Below are 13507 nucleotides of genomic sequence, written 5' to 3'. Positions count from 1 at the left end.
CATATTTAAGTCCGTGTTTAGATTCTGGGTAAATATCTTTGGTTTTACGTAATTTACGCCGAAAGAATTTTTTGTATCATTCAAATTGGTTTCAGTATCACTCAAAGTAATCATTGAAAGCCTATTTCAAAAAATCTAAAATCAGATGATTATTTATTAGACGTCATTAAATTAGCAACCCATAATTATTACTAACTGCACCATTTTATTGATTTCAATTTTGACAAGAAAAAATCCTTGAATTTATACAAACAAATAATCAAGCGCTATTTCTCTTAACATTTAATAAAGCAAATCATTTCTTTTCCACTTAAAAGAAAAGTAAATAAAAAATATATAGAGCTACAGAAAGATAAATATAAATTAAAATAGAATGAATGATTATAAAGTCCTCAGTGTCTCTTCATAGTGTTTTTGTCTCCTTTTATAATTTTAAAAAATTGGTGTTGAGATAATGCTCATTTATAAATCTTGCAAGGGTCGAACCTAAGTATATGTACGTCACTGGTTGCCTCATACCTCTAACCACAAAAATATTTCGGTTATAGAGATATATTTATTTCTCACTGCCATTTTTGGTGGTTTAACTGTAACTAAATTATAAATAGCGCGTGGTTAGCTTTGTTTTTGATTATATTATCTATTGATAACTCGCCAACATTGGATCTCTTCCCATCTTCCTAAGTGTCCGTAGTTTCAATTGCCATATAAAAATGCATCTCTTTGTTTTTATTAAAGGAGATGCTGTTTACTATTTAATTTTTGTTGATATGGACATATTTTGTTCTTTTCAAAACCATTTCCTAAATAAAACTAGTTTGATGTATTTGAGTAGTAATTCCTCTTTCAATACTAAAACTCAAATATACCAGAAATTACTACTGTAAGAACACTGCCCCCATAATAATCAAATTCAAACACATAATAATTGAGTAGAATAGTAAAAAAGGAGGATAAATAAACATCACATGTTTATTACCTTTAAAGTGAGAATAAATAAATATTTTTCAGGAAAACAATATCTTAATATTTTTAAGCTGATGATAACCAAAGAAATATGGATCTATAATGTAGAAAAAATACTGGATCATACTATGCTATTTTCTGGCCGCTAAGAATAAACTCACAACAATGGAAAGCTGTTTTTCGTTATTACGTTTTCCTATTAAATAGCAAGTTGTTAATAGAATAAAATCTTACCTGAATTATTCCAACAATAGAAAAGAACTAAATTGTAAATTTTTAAAAGTACTATTTAATAATATTTACGATTAATGCTAGTTCATCTTAGGCGCTGAGCGATACACTAATTTTAAACTTCGACAAAAGTGTTAAGATTTTCTGAAACAAGTTATGTTTTCATCAGTATGATCCGGATTATGTCAGTAATAATGTTTATACAGTGACCCATAAAAAAAAAATTTATATCACATAAACAAAGCGTGAGTCTGTGAAATCAATTTCCCGTTATCTATTTTATTAAATATAAAGCATAGTTTTATGAAGTGTTTCGCGAAAATTGTTCTCTTCTAATGTAATTGTTACTATGGTGACTAAAGTATAATTAAAATTTAGGAAAATGTTTCAACAATATTATAGACTAGCTAAATATCCGTTCTTCGTAGAAAGGGAAAAAAAGTAAATAGTCAATAAATCTGCAATGATCAATACAATGAAATCATGCATTAAACTATAAATATCTACACAATTAATTAAGCTAAAACAATTCCATTTTTTTACTTAATATTATTTTTTGACCATCTCAGTGGCTTTACGTTATCATATAAAGAAAAATCTGTTTCTAGAAGTTTATTGCACCAAATTAACGATCAACTATTTTCAGTATCATTTGGTAAAGAGTTGTTGCTCGAGGTAAATACCTGATAGTCAAAAATTACAATAATCAACAATTTTCCACAGTACTTATCCTTTTCAGTGTGGCTAAAAAACTTATTTCCCCAGTACCTACAGTAGCTATCTTGCTAACAATATTAGTTTATTCAGTGTTATTGTTAACAATATTAGTATTGTTAACAATATTAGTTAACTATATTAGTATTGTTAACAATATTAGTTAACAATATTAGTATTGTTAACAATATTAGTATTGTTAACAATATTAGTATTGTTAACAATATTCGTATTGTTAACAATATTAGTTAACAATATTAGTATTGTTAACAATGTTAGTATTGTTAACGATATTAGTTTATTATTACGGGTTAAAACACCAATTAACGTAATACCAATAGAAACTATTACATAAGTTATTTAACTTCAAGAATAATATGGCGACCTTTCATGGATCTCCCAGACAAAAAAGTAACATTTCTCCATTAAGCTTTTAAACAAATAATATTTAGCAATTACTAATTTGGTCATAACTTTAAGCTTTAAAACAAATTTATTTCAATTTGTATCTATTACCAAAAATAATTAAGAAATATTAGTATTAATAACAATACGACAGATTTTCGTACTTGATTTCGATTCAGTACTTTTTCTTCATTCATATGGCTTCTTAATACAAAGCTAATAACTATTATTAATTATAGTTATTAGTTTTGTATTAACAATATTAGTTAACAATATTACTATTGTTAGCAATATTAGTTAACAATATTAGTATTGTTAACAATATTAATTAACAATATTAGTATTGTTAACAATATTAGTTTATTATTACGGGTTAAAACACCAATTAACATAATACCAATAGAAACTATTACATAAGTTATTTGACTTCAATAATAATATGGCGACCTTTCATGGATCTTCCAGACAAAAAAGTAACATTTCTCCATTAAGCTCTTAAACAAATAATATTTAGCAATTAATAATTTAGTCATAACTTTAAGCTTTAAAACAAATTTATTTCAATTTGTATCTATTACCAAAAATAATTAAGAAATATTAGTGTTAACAACAATACGACAGATTTTCGTACTTGATTTCGATTCAGTACTTTTTCTTCATTCATATGGCTTAATACAAAACTAATAACTATTATTAATTATTATAACCCTTTATTAAAAATGATTAGTAAGTACACTAAGATTTTTGTAATCACTTTATAATCATTCATCAACTACTTACAATCATAACTCCTCATTAGGAATTGTTTATACGTGTGCATCTGAAAGATTACAATAGGAAAGTGCATCTAGCGGCGTATGACGACATTTCACGGATTGGGTTCCTATACAGTCTTAACCCCGATAATATTTTCGATTATAATTAAATAAGAGCAATAAATATTTGCTACAACTTTGTTTGAATGAAATTATTGTTGGATAAGCGAATTTTATGGTTGAGTGCAAAAGTTTTTCGATTCGTTTGAAAAGTTCTCGACGTGTGGCGAAATACGCAAAGAATAAAATTAACAATAAGAGGTCCAATCATCGAATTGCTCTCCTGCCCAAACTTTGAAGACCATATTCGCCAATTTGCTGCTATTGTTCCCCCCCTCCCCCCAATGTTTTGGGGGGTCAGAAATCCGAGCCCATCGAAAAAATGTCTATTCAGAGAAAGTACGTTTTTGTGTATCTCACAGTCTATGAAGATGATAACTGCATACTACAAGACCAAACAAAGGTTTTACGATCTCCAGGGCATAATTTAGAACAAGCCTCTTCCTCAAAGCACAGAAAGCCTTGGTTTTGTGTTTCATAGAATTTTTTAATGCACTTTTTTTTATACATATAACGAAATCTTTTGAAATATTATTTTTTAAAAAAAAAGACTATTTTTTGCAAGAAAGTCGGGTCGGGCTCTCGGCAATCTTGGAACAATTGTAACTATTTCTCCCTTGAGTGCCGCCTTGACAACATCACATGAAAATTACAAGCAAAATATTCTTAAATTGTCATAGAAAAAAGAAATGTCTGCTATTTTTTCTCAGAAAATCTAGTATTTCTAAACTCCCTATAGAGTTAATGCGTACCCAGGGAATTGGCTTTTTCTTGAAAAAAGAACATTTATAACAAAAAGTAATACATCTACGATTTTTCAGGAATGGTATATAGTTCACAACTAAGCAATCAGTATCTTGATTTAATCTGACAAATGCTAGCCATATCAGTTTATCACCAACAGGTCTTCGAATCTCAGCTACTCCTTCTTAACTTACTTTCCCCTACATTTTTTAAATGTTTACTTCTTCAAACGATTAATTTATTTATTTCGAGAGTGAATATTTTTCTGGAGTTCTGGCATTGTAAATTTGAGAATATTGGTTAAAAAGTAAAACAATTTAAGACACTGTAATGAACTTTGAATGAAAAACATCTCAGAAAAATTGTTTTGACATAAGACTAAAATATCGGTACCTTCAACTATACAATACAAAATTTTATCAAACTTAATATGGTGTCAAATTGTAACTTGAACCGTGTTTCTCAATTTGAACCACCATATCGAGTAATAAAGTTTAAGAAAGATGAAATTGCACGATAACTTATCTCCATATCTCCTCAAACTTATCCCCTTAATATGGTTGTAGTAAATTTGAGGATATTACTCGATCCAAGTTCATTAACAGTATAGGTGTGAAAGTTTTTTCAAGTTCCTTAGTAATTTTTCCTTTGAAATTTTAATTAAATTAGTTACAGGTAAAATGACCAAACTATTATTCTGTTAATTGTTAAATTCATTTTTACTTTTAAATAAAAGTAAACTAAAAACAAATAAATTCTTAATTCAATTAACTTTTTTTTTACTATTTCGAATAAATTAATATCATAGATAACAAGCAAAAACCATTTTACGTTTCAAAGCTCTTTAAGAGTTACAAAAGTCAACCATTAAAATATATCTTAGCTAAAAGAATAAAGTTAGAGGATTAAAATATAGTTAAAATAGGCTATAACTATAATTTTTGCAAACTAAAAGTAGCTACTAAGAATCATATTTTCACATAAGTATAGAAGGAATATCGGAAAAGAAGGAATCTTAAAGATTTAAGAGAGAAGATTTCAAAAAAGCTTTTGTTGCTAAGAGGATAAAGTACGCTAATCTTTACTTCAAATTTTAAATTGGAACTTTAAAAGCTTATATAAAAAGTTATATTTAATAAAGTGCACAAAGTTTTTATATATTGTACCTATTTATTTAACTGTAATGTTTTAAAATGATTAAATAAGACGAGAAAGAAGCTTAGCTATTAACCTCAAATATCAGAAACAGCATGAAGTGTTTATACTCTGCACAGCTTTCCGTGACAATCGAAAAGGATTTTATTTTCTACCTAGGTAAATTATCTTCATAGAATTGCTAGAAATTAATTGCTTCACAGAATTGCAAAAATATATGAACTAGATCTTCAAACGAAAAATTTATTTGTCAAGGATTAAATACCACGGAGAAAAAACTTATTGAAATTTCGGAAGATGAAATGGTTTTTAGAGTTTTAAACAGAACATTAGGCTTAACTAAGCTATGAATCTAGAAGCAGATTAGAGTGTCCGATTTAAAATGTTCCTTCTTAAAATGCTTTGTTGGTTAAAACTTCAATAAATTATCCTTAATATTTTTAAATTATTTCTATCGTTTCATAATTTGGCGATAAAGAGAGGCGATTAACTTGCCATTGTGGTACAGAAAGTGCAACACAGTGGACAACAAAAAGGTTAGCTATCATTTTACTGGCTAAGGCTTGCTTTTCCCTGACATGTTGCAGAAGCCAGAGGGAAAAAAGTATAGGATGAACTATTCCCCTTTGTTAGAATTATTTCACAGCGTTTTTCGAACTTTGATAGTTAAAATCTTAAATAGGCAGAATTAAAGTATATGCTTTTTCCGATGACCCAGAATATATTCTATTTAAACAGTTTATTAAATTACAATCCATTAAGTTCTTCTAAAAATTCTTACGTTCAAAATTTGAGCGAAATTAAAATGTAAATAAGAGTTTAAAAAAAACATGTTTCTTGATTGCCAGATGCTGAATAGAATAAAAAATAAATATTGAAACAAATGTATTTATCAGGTTATAGCTTTCAAAGATGTTTAATCTTAAAAAGAGTTCATTTTAAATTAAAATAATAATAGTTCTTCATATAAATATATAGAAAAAAAAGAGTGCGTGGAGTCCCTCCGCGCGGAAGAAGTTAAACTTCACAACCTGCGACGTTAATTGGGTATAATATGAAAAAAACACAACTACTTCCAATTCGAAAATTTTACTAGGAATAACATTTACCTTTTAGTTTAATTAATAAGCTGAGTTTTAAATATGTTTACTAAATTCATAAACTTAGATAAAACAACAAAATAAACTATTCCAAAAGGAACTAGATAAATACAATTCCAACCTGCCGAGTAACGACTTATAACAACACACTTCATTTAATGTTTACTTGTTGTTAGAAATCAGGATCGCAGAAAATGCTGTTTACTAGTTAAATTTAGTAGGAATAACACGACCTGTGACGTAGGCTATAGTATACCCAATTGTAAAAGAATCAGCAGTCGTAGAAAGATCACTAGTTCTATTCAACGACTCCATTTCCTGCTCCACTCGCTTCCGTGCTCTGTAATCATGGTAATATTGTGCATTTTTCCCTCGTGGACCTCTTGAACCAGTGAAAGTGCTTGTGGTTGCCTCATCGTCTCGCCCTGGAAAATGTATTTGTATTAATAATGCATGTGAATGCGTCATAGTGTAATTTCAGAAGAGAAACAATCAATTGATATTCACAAGAGACGTACCTTGACATAACCTTAAATCCGTCGCATTATCCGTGGGATTGTTTTTACTCATTTTTCATAATTGTTACCCACTAAATTTGAAAATAAAAAGTACTACCCTATTAAATTATATGTGTATCAAAACAATTAAAAAAATATTTATAGAAAAACAATACTTTTATGACTTTTATTATTTTTATGCTAGTGAGAACCAAAACAATATGGAAATGAATGAGGGAAAACTTGATCCTACCACGTGATTTCCCGGCCAATAAAAATGTAGCATTAAACGTTTAACGCAACTTGTTGGAAGTCGCATAAGAAGTATAACTTCAATAATGTATGTATAGGGAAGAGCTTTGTACCTTAGGACGAACAGCATAAGCTTGCCATTAACTGATGACTAACAAATCTAACCTGACATAGTTATTCTCTTAGCCCCCGATAGTTTGTGTAGAGTAGAGTTCTTGATATATAACTTTTTATTTGAGAGTTACGACAACAAAATTATATAAAACAATAGGGTTGTGAAAGTAAAAGATAGTGGAATGGTTACCACACTTGACGATGTTTCTCCTAAATCTCACTATTTTATGCTCCGTGTTGGGAACATTTATAGTGTTTTTATAGTGGTATTTTATTTTCTTAGTAGCTTGTGAAGTAGTAGCTACTTTCTTAGTAGTAGCTACTGTAAAAGTTCCGTGTTGCGAACTTTTATAGTGTTTTTATAGTGGTATTTTACTTTCTTAGTAGCTTGTGAAGTTTGAATAAAAATTTATTAGAAATAAAACTAAAATGAATAGAATTTTAATTGAAAGAGTAAATCATCGATAGCTTTACAATAAATTAATCATTAAAAGTTTGGATATTATTTTTATCAACATATTTTAATTGCTTTAATTATTTTTATCTTAATATAAATAACCGTTTTATTTTATTAATTTTTTGTTATCTTTCTGATGGAATCTCGACTGATAAGTGTTTACGTCGATGGTCAAGATTTAGATGACTTTCCGGTTAGCTAGGGAACTCACAACAATACTTAAAACAGTACCCGATGTTAATGCAAGATTCAAGCCTTTTCCAGCCACAATCAGCAGATTTTATCACGTTATTACTTTCAAAGAGAATTAATTTTCCGTCAATCAAAACTTCCCAACCGCTTTAAGACTGATGGCTAGATCACTCAAATTTAAACTGAATTATTTGCATTTATTGAATCTCTATGCTGGATTGCAATACTATTTGCCATAATTTTACGACTGTTACCAACAGAATTTATTGTAAAATTATTGCTAAAGGAAACTTATTAAAACGATAACTTTCTGTTCAACTAGAGTGCTCGCTCTTGTTAGAGACGTTGTGCACTTGACGACAATGTACGTTTCAAACCCTTTCAAATGATCAGAATTTATCACCATATTATCACAAAGTTAATTGATTGCTGCAAAAAAATTCGTCTCTCAAAATAAGGGAGAGCCTAGCCGCAATCTGGAAATTGTGGCCTTAATAGTTTAGTCAAGAGAGCATTTTAAAGTTTGGTGCTCTTAATGATAATTTCACATTTTGCGTTTTTGGTTATATCTTTAATATAAGTTGCGCAATTTTTTAAAAAAAAATTACAGCCACAATTGAAACTCGCATGCCCAAAGATAATTTCATGCACAAACTAACTTTTAATAATTATTTACTATTTTTTATTATTTACGTTCTGACTGGACAAAAAAATTTTAAATTATGAGCCATAATGTTTTTATACCATAATAATCTACTTGTTTTTCCATAGTGAAATCTAAAATTTTAATTGTTTTCATTTAGTAGAAACATAGTAAAATTAAAATTAGTTATTTTTAAACAATATAATTCGCTGATAGTGAAAAGACATTTAAATGAAGCGATTGATGCCGAAAGTTGGTAAACTTATAAGGAAATTGACTTACGCAAGTCTGACATAAATTTCAATATATANTTGAGAAAAAACGTTTATTAAATTTTTTTCAACTAATATGGTTAAACAACCAGAATTTGATCGCTCCAACTGGACCAGAGGTCACCAAAGTGGTCTATATAATATATATATATATGTTTCTTTTTAATTCGTCAGCTAATTTATACTTAATTTAATAAAGAAATTTTAATAAAATATATTTAACGAATGTCAAGTTTTACAAAAACATATTTTTGATTGAATGTAGTTATACATCTGCCTTTTTTATTCAAGCTTTTAATCGTTACCATTTCACAATTGATTGAATTTAAATGATGTGCATGAGTATGCATTTACTAAGAATAATATAATTATCAATTATTCAATATATATTTTAATAACTAAACATTAAAAATATAAATGAAGATACTAGTTATGTAAAAGGTTTCTTTATATCGTCTTGAACCAAACTCTTGTGACTTCAACAATGATTATCTAAAATATTACTGATGTTTTTTAAAAAAGTATAAATATAACGAACATAAGGAGCTGCCTAATAGACAGCCAAAGTTTTTAAGCATATTGAAATATCTCAGCATCTTATGTGTGATCCTAACATCTTAATTTTGAAATTATATTTTTAATTACCTGGTCATGTTTGAGTCACAAAACTATTCAACCGATTATTTCATTATATTTTTTGCTCTTCCTTATGATACCACGTAGATATTTTTGAGATAATATATTAAACTATTTTGATTAATTTTTGTTACTACTTTAAATAATTGTAATTTTTTTTTCGAGACTTAGAACTATAGCCAGTTAGCTGAAAAGAATTTAAGAACATTTTCTATGTTAATATTATTCAGAGCAAAACGTCTGACTAGGAGTATTAAATAAGTGCACCCATTTCTCTGAGATTGAACAAACAAATTTTTCTATGAATTTGCTTTATTGTTTCTTATTTGTTTGGGTTGTGAAAAAGTAAATATATATTAGTGCAATTGAAAAACCCACTACCGTTAGCATTGATTTTAAATAAACAAATTTGTACAGCGATATTATTTTGACGTTTAAACAGTTATATTACACCGTTAACTTTAAAAAACCTCCTCTTTTAAAACAAGATAGTGAAAAAATTTACTTTTGTTAAAATTATTTTTAAACTTTAGCACAATGCACAATATATTACTCTATATTATTATCGCATAATTTGTTATCAGAAAAATGCCTTATTTTTTTAAACCAACACTAAAAATTTAAACTTGTAAAAGGATACCAAAATCATGCTATTTTTGAATCATCCTCTAATTTGAAATATGTGATAAAAAATACGCAGTTTCTGAACCTATTTTGATAGAAAAAAATAAGCAGCAAGAGGTTTAACATATTACTAACATATTTTTTACCGAAACAATGAATACAAATTTCTCTATTTTTCATCATAAAAGGATAAAAATGACATTGCTCCAAGGAACCTACTCAATAATTCCGTTATTTCCTGAATTGAAATCTGCTTGAATGATACATATTATTGTTTGAATGCTAAAACGAAAAACAATTTAATTATTATCATTTATTTAAGCTTACTCCATTTATTTGTTTTTAGAGGTATCAGGGATAATGATATGCGATGGAAGCCCCATTTACTTTAATACTATAAATAAATATACTTTATATACTATAAATCATATATACGATAAATCAATAGATATCTTTAATACTATGAATCATATAGATTGAATAGTTTATTTTAAGCAAATAAGGGTGTAAAAATAAACTATATCGAAGTAAACATAGAATATATCCTAAAACATATCTAGAATAAATTTTGAAATCGATAAATAAAAGATTGCATTTTCATACAATTTCGAGTAGGACGGGAAATGTTAAGTTGATTGAAATAGCTGTACTTGTAAAAATTTAATTTTGATTTCTGGTGCTAGGGGCCATTCCATTTTCACATTCGATGTTTGAAATTTCAATTTCAAACAGAATATTTTTTACGTCCTTAAAATTGTTATTAAGGCCAGCAGTGAAAGAATTCTATTGCGTTGATTGTTTTAGGAAATAGTGACTTTTTATTATTTTTTTAACCTTAGAACCTATACCTTTATCTTACGTACAACTTATTTTAGCATGTTAATAGCTTATAACTTATAAAACCTATTTTAATATGGCGTAAAGTCATTTAATATACTGTTTTACTGAATGAATAAAACCAAGGAACCGAATTGAAAAGATAAAAACTGCTTTGACTTAAAATATAATGTATGATAATAAAAGTAGACATGTTTTGAGCCTTCAAAAATTAAAGTTACAAGTCATTCAAGCCTGGCCAGTCTTGAGAATAGGCACTTACTTTTGAACGCTCGAAACTTGTCGACTCTTATTTCCATCTTCATATTTTTTAAAGCCTATGAAGTTTTTATCATCAATTATTCTGTTTTACTTTTGCGTTTTGACCATTATTTTGATAAGAATTTTTTGCATAAGTAAACATCTGTGTTTTAATATTTTGACAAGGCTCATTGTGAAAAAGTAAAAGAACCGTAGCATCAATATTGTAACTATGAAGTTATTTTTAACTTAAAAATTAAAACTTTGAAACCAGATATTTTGAATTTTTCATATTGAATATTTTAACTTTTAAGTTTTGGTACCATCATTATCTTAAGGACCTTACGATTTCCTTTTGAAGGTAAAATATCGTATCAGATATAAATTTAAAAAAAACAGCAAAGAAATCATAGTAGCTGTGCTTGTTGATAAATGTAGCTGATCGTAGTTGAAAAAAGTATTGTGCAGTATTTTATGGTGAGTTTGCGAAAATAGGTTTCAGAATGCATCGATAATGTGACCTCCGACGTCAGCGTCAGCTGATAGTTTACGAGCAAAATGACGTATTGAGTAATGTAAGTTGAGTTAAGTTTCTCCACATAACTTAGAATGTTAATTAACGTGAAATTATTTAAATACAGTACCGGTAGTGAAGATCGAATTTGTTGAAATATGATTCTTTCTCACTTACGTCTTTTCATCAACTTAGATTTATTACTTGTTCATGTATTTATTGTAAACGTGATATATTTTTGTTTTGTGCACCTGGCAACTTCTAAGCAAGATAAGTTTGTTTATGTTCGACAAGGCTTCGCGCATGTATTTGTGTTAACTAAGAAATATACAGAGAAAGAATTGAAATCTTTGGGAAAGAATATAGAATATGAAAATTTATAAGAAAATTTATACTTGATGGTCTTAGCTTACTCGAAACAGAATGGAAAGCACAGTTGCTTACATAAACAAATGCTACATTTTAACAACCAATCAGGATCGAGATACCCGCACTACGTCACTTTCAGGTATTCCATTTCCACTATTATGTTAGCTGAAATACGGGTAGTATTAACAACTTTTTTTATAGTTAAAAATATAACACATAAAGTCTCAAAATAATTAAATTTAATTAAATTAATAAAAAGCATCGGAAGCAAAATTAATAAATTTAAATTTTAACCCACTATATTCGGGAGCTGAGTTTGGGATACCATCTCTGTTAATAAAGCCTTTTGAAATCTTTCAATCGAATACTTTTTTTTGACATAATCTTTATTTTTAAGAAGAAAAAAATATTATATCAATCATAGGGCTCAGTGAGTGATGCAAACAAAAGGTAAAGGTATAAATTTAATAAAACATATTTGTTTGTTTATCCCCAAAACATATCTGCATTTCTCATTTGATTTACTCCAAATTCGTTGCACTTACATTAGGCGCCACGAAAGTCAGTTTACTTTCTAACTCCTAAAAATGATCCGAATAAAACTCTTGCCACAAACAAATTAGTTGGACTTGTCGTAACGCAGCGCAGACAATACAAAGATTTATGCACGCCGTTCTACGTGGCCTAGAATTCTGTTTCGTCTATCTGGATGACATACTAATTGCATCGCGCTATAATGAGGAACATTTACAACATCTGAGAATAGTTTTTGAGAGATTGCAATAGTTTGGATTAACATTAAATCTCAGTAAATGCAACCTCGCTAAGCCTGAGGTGAATTTTATTGGCCACGCTGTTTCTCTAAAACAGAGGTCACCAAAGTGGTCTATATAAACCCCTAAGGGTCTATTTAACATAAGCGGGGGTCGATCTGAGCCAGGGGGTCGAATGGGGGTCGATCCGAATCGGAAGGGTCAATTGGTCAAAGGGTTATCAGTATTTTTCAGATATGAGACAATTAGAAATATAAGAAGAAGACTTGGAAATATATACAGGTAATCTTCAAAAATTGAGCGACGATTTTGAACTGCGTTTTGTTGATTAGGAAAATATTGACATCCCTGATTGGATTATTGTGCCATTTTCTGCTCTAATTGAAAACGTGGACATCAACCTGCAAGATAAGTTTGGTGAATTATTGCGGGAATTTGAAGCAAGGACGCTTTTTAAAAATTCAACAATAAGCAAATTTTGGACAAATATAAATATAATGCAAAAATATGTAAAACTTTACGAAATAGCTCAGCCATTTATGCTAGCTTTTCCAAGCTCCTATATGGTTGAAGCCGGTTTCAGTCACGTAAATTCAATCTTAACTAAGAGCAGAAATAAATTAAATGTGGAGTTTCGAGGGGATTTAAGATTAAAATTGACCAATTTTGAACCCAATATAACTAACCTTGCAAAAAGAAAAAGAAAAAAAAACAGGCACACCCATGTCATTGATTAAGAAGCAATAAATCCGTAGTCACTTTACTTATTATTTCTACTTACTTATAATTACTTATTATTTCATAAATATCAAGGTATTTATATTTCAACATTAATACACTATGCTTATTACTTTAATAAATGTTTAAAATCATAAAATAAATGTACAAACACAGTAT

At 28.4% G+C, this 13507-nt stretch overlaps 1 protein-coding gene across 1 annotated transcript in view; it reads right to left on the bottom strand.

Annotated features, from left to right (window-relative positions):
* LOC107448188 (putative polypeptide N-acetylgalactosaminyltransferase 9) overlaps window positions 1–1367 on the bottom strand; it is a 58516-nt gene extending 57149 nt beyond the window's left edge. Inside the window, exon 1 of the mRNA XM_071183805.1 lies at window positions 1201–1367. The gene's annotated coding sequence lies outside the window, so the exon portion shown is untranslated. The remainder of the gene's footprint in view (window positions 1–1200) is intronic.
* Between the last annotated feature and the right edge of the window lie 12140 nt (window positions 1368–13507).

Source organism: Parasteatoda tepidariorum, chromosome 7 (assembly GCF_043381705.1).
Source record: "Parasteatoda tepidariorum isolate YZ-2023 chromosome 7, CAS_Ptep_4.0, whole genome shotgun sequence".
In the NCBI taxonomy this organism is placed as follows: Eukaryota; Metazoa; Arthropoda; class Arachnida; order Araneae; family Theridiidae; genus Parasteatoda; species Parasteatoda tepidariorum.
The sequence above is the reverse complement of the archived record's forward strand: the minus strand, read 5'-3'. Positions and strand labels throughout refer to the sequence as shown.